At 36.0% G+C, this 5563-nt stretch overlaps 1 pseudogene; it reads left to right on the forward strand.

Annotated features, from left to right (window-relative positions):
- The first annotated feature begins 3661 nt into the window (after positions 1 to 3661).
- On the forward strand, positions 3662 to 3890 carry LOC125081575 (uncharacterized; annotated as a pseudogene).
- The last annotated feature ends 1673 nt before the right edge of the window (positions 3891 to 5563 follow it).

Here is a 5563-nt window from a genome sequence, read left to right on the forward strand (position 1 = left end):
CGTTCTCCTCTATTAGGTTTGCTAATTAACTCCCATTCCTTTATCAGATCAGATTTAACTCCAACTTTGTATCCTTATTAAAAACTATTGCTTGATGGTCAAGCTTCAGTATTTGCTGAATGAACGAATGAATGAATGAGTAAATAAATGAATGCCAAGAAGGGGAAAACCCAGGAAGAGACTCATTTCTTTCTTTCCCTTACTTTCCTTCTACATCTCTCTTATCAATCCTCAAATCAAATTAGCTGATACTATAATTGATCTCATCCAGCTTATGTCAAGACTATTTTATAAAATAATTGACTACATTAACACCATTTGTAAACCCCATTGTGAAGCCTGGAAAAATTATGGAGGTAATATACCATTCATGTTCTAAAGGTATGTCAGAGCTCAGAAGGAAGTAATATATCAAGATAAATGGGGGAAAAAATGAATAAGAAGCAGGGAGTAAGCATGGTAAATTGGGAATGATATTTCAGTAAATCTTAGTAAAAAGGAGCTTTGGTTTTAGCATGAATTAAGAAATAGGAGACAGGTTTGGGGCTAATTCAAGTTGGGAAGGGAGATGAGTTGCACACGTAAAGCCTAGATTCTCAAATGGTAACAATCTCAATAAAAGCATAAACTAGAAATAAACCGTTTTTAAAAATCTATTTGTGAGAATGGAAGGAATGAGGGGGTGTCGGTCAAAGGGGATAAAGTTTCAGTTGTGCAGGATAAGTAAGTTCTAGAGGTCTAATGTACAGCCTGGGGACTGTAGCTAATAATATAATATTGTATAGTTGATATTTTTTAAGAGAGTAGATCTCAAGTGTTCTCACCACACAAACACAAATGGTAACTCTGTGAGGTGATGGATATGTTAATTATCTTGACTGTTGTAGTAATCATTTCACATGTATATGTATCACACTGTATATTGGGGCACCTGGGTGCCTCAGTCGGTTAAGTATCTGACTCTTGATTTCAGCTCAGGTCATTATCTCAGAGTCCTGGAATTGAGCCCAGCATTGGGTTCCACTCTCAGTGAAGAGACTGCTCGAGATTCTCTCTCTCCTTCTTCCTCTGCCCCTCCCCACCACTGGTATTTAATATATCTCTCTCTGCCTTTCAAATAAATAAATAAACCTTTTAAAAATATATCACAGTGTATACCTTAAATATATACAATTTTTATTTGTCTATTACACATCAATAAAGCTAGGAAAAAGGATAGAAAAAAAATAGAAACAATGAGGCTTCTAGAATGAAAAGTTTTCCTTTCATCTGTAAGTTTCTAGGCTTCTGTGATTTCTTAGCAAGGTGTGAATGTACAGTAGTACAGTTTTATCCTTAAGTGGAATTATGAGTACAGGTTTCATTATTTTTTCTCAATTTTATTTGGTTTGATTGAAACATTTATGCCAAAATAGCAAAATGAAACATACAGTAGACTTAGCCTTTAAAAAAAAAAAAAAGTTGATGGGAGGTAGTTTGTGTAGTGTAGTGAAGAATTCCCATATGTTTGGAATCAGTATTTCTGACATACTATGGAAGTTTATCCTACCTTTTCCTTCATCTCATTTTTCTTTTTCTCTCATCTAGTCCCTTCACTTCCCTCCCCACACCATCTCTTAGACTCAAGAAAGCCCAGAGTAAACATTGTTCACATTTTGAGGCAGCATGTTCTTTCCACAGCTCCTTGTCCGGAATATGTGGCTTAACTACTAAATTGAAATCCACACAATTTCAAAAAATGAAAACCCATTACAAGGTAGATGGTGGGTGATACTAATGATGATGATGATGATGATGATGATGATGATGATGATGATTTAAAACAGTACCCAACTAAAAGAAATTATAAATGATTAAATTTTTAGCGTAGCTCAGGGAAACCTTGAGAGGAGATATTAGGCCTCTTCCTGAATAACATTACATAACTGTTTCCCTTATCATGGGTAGAAAAATAACCAGTTTAAAAGTGTTTCAAGAAATAACAAAGGCAGAGAAAGTTTGTTAATAATACAACTGCATTTCAGGAGATGAATATATTTAAAAACCAAACGAGATTTTAAGACATGAAACATTCCCTTACTCTGTGGAATACAGCTGAAGCAATGTTAATTACTTGCTTTCTACTCAGAATACTTCAATTTATTTTTATAGTATTACATTATTGTGGTATCTGAACTGAATAAATAATAGAATATTAGTTCCCTGTAGTAAATTAAGAAAGAGATCAGTATAATAATAACCCTCTTCAAGGAGAAGAGATAAGAGCAGTTATACAATCCATTCATGAATCATATTTATTAGCTTCTCAGCAGGGACTTCTGTTTAAAAATCAATACTTTCTTCCCAATATGCACGATTACCTAGAAAATAGGTATATTGTGCATGGAAGAATTTGTCATAGGAAGTTTTGCCATAATGTAGTAGTTAAGGACATAACTTTGGGATCTGATTAACCTGTGTTCTAATCCTATCACTTGCTATAAAATCTTAGGCAATTATCTTTTTATATTCACATAAGGAAGACAATATTTCATTCAGGTGTCTTAGGAATTAAATAGGTGACGGAAGTGCTTATCATAGAAGCTTCCACACTGGCACATAGTAAATGTTAAATAAATGACATTAGCATCATCATCACCACCATCATCCCTACCATCACTGTCATCACCACCATCATCATCATCTCTGACTTTGTGACTTAGTTGTTATTATCACTAGTTTACATGCAAGGAAACTGAGGCTCTGAGAAATTAATTAACTGGTCAAATTTCATACAGATGTTAGGAGAAAACACTAGAATTGTCAAAATCTTCTACATCTTTGTTAGAGCCAGATTATTAGTTTGTAATTTGAAGATGCATCTAAAACTGTCAGTGTAACTTTTTTTTTATAAATTTTGAGTAAGATGTGCAAATTCAAATACATGCAAGTGAGTGCAATAAGTACTGTTTTCTGAGAAAAAAAATATGGCCATATCATCCCAAACCTTGATTGGAAATCTTATAATTTTTATTTACCTATCTAAATCAAGGTTGAAATATTAAATCTCAACTTCCTTAAGTCTTAGTGTTCAGCTTCCTTGCTTATAAATAACTGGGTACCAGAGAGAAAAGAGAATACCTTTAATCTAGTGATGGATGTCTACCTCAAATTAAACCTTAGACAAGTGCTTGAATGAACCAGTGCACCTTTTGTTGTGTGTGTCACGGTTCATTTATTTTTCTCCCCATTCACTAAACATATATTAGATATCTGTTAAGAGTACAGACATGTATAAAGCCGTGGGCATCCAAAGACTCTATCTCTACCTTGGTGGGCGGACTCACTCTCCAATGTGGAAGGGTAGTATTGAACCAAAAATCATGGACGAATTTGAACAAAAAGAATATTGTGCATGAAGATAAAGAGATGAGAAACAAAATTGTGTTTTCAGAGAAGGGAAAAGAGTCAAACAATTGAGGGTAAGCTAGACACCGCTTTGTGAAGGAATGGTGGAAGCTGGCATAGAAGATGTTCTTAAATTCCACATCAGGTAGGCTTCATATTTAAGGCCAAGGAGTAAAAAAACAAAATCAAAGATAAGAAAGGCATGTTTAGATTTACATTTTGAAAAATTATTATGCCTACAGGATGTAAGCTGAATACATCTTTCCAGTGATGCATCGCTTCTCGGCCTTTTGGCTAAGATCAAGTGTAGCATCTTTCCAGTGATGCATGCAACCCTTCATTCATTCATTCGCTGTTCATTCGTTCATTCATTCATTCATACGCTTATTATTCAAACATGTTTTGCTGACTTACTGCATGTTGAACAATGTCGAGCATGATGGGAGTTCGGTGAAGAACAAAACAAGCATTCATTCTCTTCCCCTCCCTGTGGTGTCCCCCTTTCCCTCTCTCTCAAAAGCTTATTGAGAAGTGTCAAAGACTGATGGTAACCAAAGATAAAATAATCCAGTAGATGAATATTGTAAATCATGTAAAAAATGATGAGGGTTTGAAAGAAATCTCTAGTGGGAGAATCCTAAAAGCACAAATAGATAGGAGAAATATTTAGAAAGTAGAATTTACGGGACATGAAGACAGATTGAAAGTAAGAAGCGGAAGAGAAAAAGGTTTAAAAGAACTGTAAGGGATCAGTTCTGACATTTTGATGAAACAAAGCCAGGGGCCTACTGTATTCCTTTACTGGATAGGCTAAGTCAGTGGTTTGGTACAACTTAAGACATCCATTTGGAGTTTCAGGTATTTATTTACAGGTCGTTTTTCACTCATTTTGCAGGATTAGAATAATTAGCTTATGCTCTCTACCAATGCTCACACAGGTACACGTAGAGAGGAAATGGATGTGTTTGAATTTCTTGTACCAAGTCTCACTGGCTCACAGTCACCTAAGATACAATGGACCCAGCGCACAGCATGCAAGTCTGAGACCACTGCCAACCCTTGCCCAAGGTGAAATAACCAGACTATTGTGTCAAGATCCAACCTGTTGGTGGGGGGGAGGGGTGGTGGGGGGGTGAGTAGGAATTCCAGAACATTTAAACATCAGGTAGTGAAGAAAGGGAATAAACTTAGTGGAAGAGCCATGCTTACAGGAGTGGGTTTATATGGAAGAGATTTCTTTTTCAATGGACACATCCTGGAAGCCAGGAATCTTCAGAACATCCCCCATGCTAGTAAATATTTAAGATACTAGAGGCAAACTCTTAAATGTGGTGCCTTTGTGCAATGTACACACCATTCTTAACTCATAGCCCTAGAACTAGGCACACCTGACTTTCTAATTCCCTTTATAACTTGGATTGTAAATTTTTTTCTTAAGAAAATCTCCCTTACTCAGCCAAAACCAAAATCTTTAACAAATTCAAATTTTGGACAAATCCTCTATCCTTTTAATAACTCTCTGGTGTTCAAATAAGCCACTTTCTCCAAGGCAAAAAAAAAAAAAAAAAAAAAATCAGAGGTACACTATTTTCTCTTTCTCTTTCTATTCACTTCTCTTCCCTCTCTCTTTCTATTCACTTCTCTCCTCTCCCCCACACTACCTTAGGTGAAGTTCACCCAGTTCACCATTCTCATATCTGTTTAGAGACAGAAGAGAGAGAGGAGGAGTGAAAGGTATTTGAGTTCTGTTTACAGTTATTAATTCCAATTTGAATGGTATACACTGCTCTAGAATCTGTTGTCTATCTATTATAGTTTTCTCCTCTTACTTTACTTCCCCTGTTTTCCTTCATCCACTTCTGTCTTCCCCAAAGCCTATGTAAGACTACCATTAGGGAGGCCAGAGGGAATCCCACAACATTGGTACCCCTCAAATTGTAGAATTCGTCTGGTTAACCTTCCTCTCTGAGGAAAATCAGATAGCCATCTGCCTCTCAGTTCTTTGTCATGTTGAAATTTGGGGTTACAGGTTACCCTGACAATATCAGGATCGCATGTTCAAAGTTGGCCACCATTTCTGAGTGGTTTGGAAAGTCCCTTTTAAAAAAATGACAGATGTGGTCTATATATATAATGGAACACTATGCGGCCATCAAAAAACCGAAATCTTGCCATT

This window comes from Lutra lutra, chromosome 11 (assembly GCF_902655055.1).
Source record: "Lutra lutra chromosome 11, mLutLut1.2, whole genome shotgun sequence".
NCBI classification, from domain to species: Eukaryota; Metazoa; Chordata; class Mammalia; order Carnivora; family Mustelidae; genus Lutra; species Lutra lutra.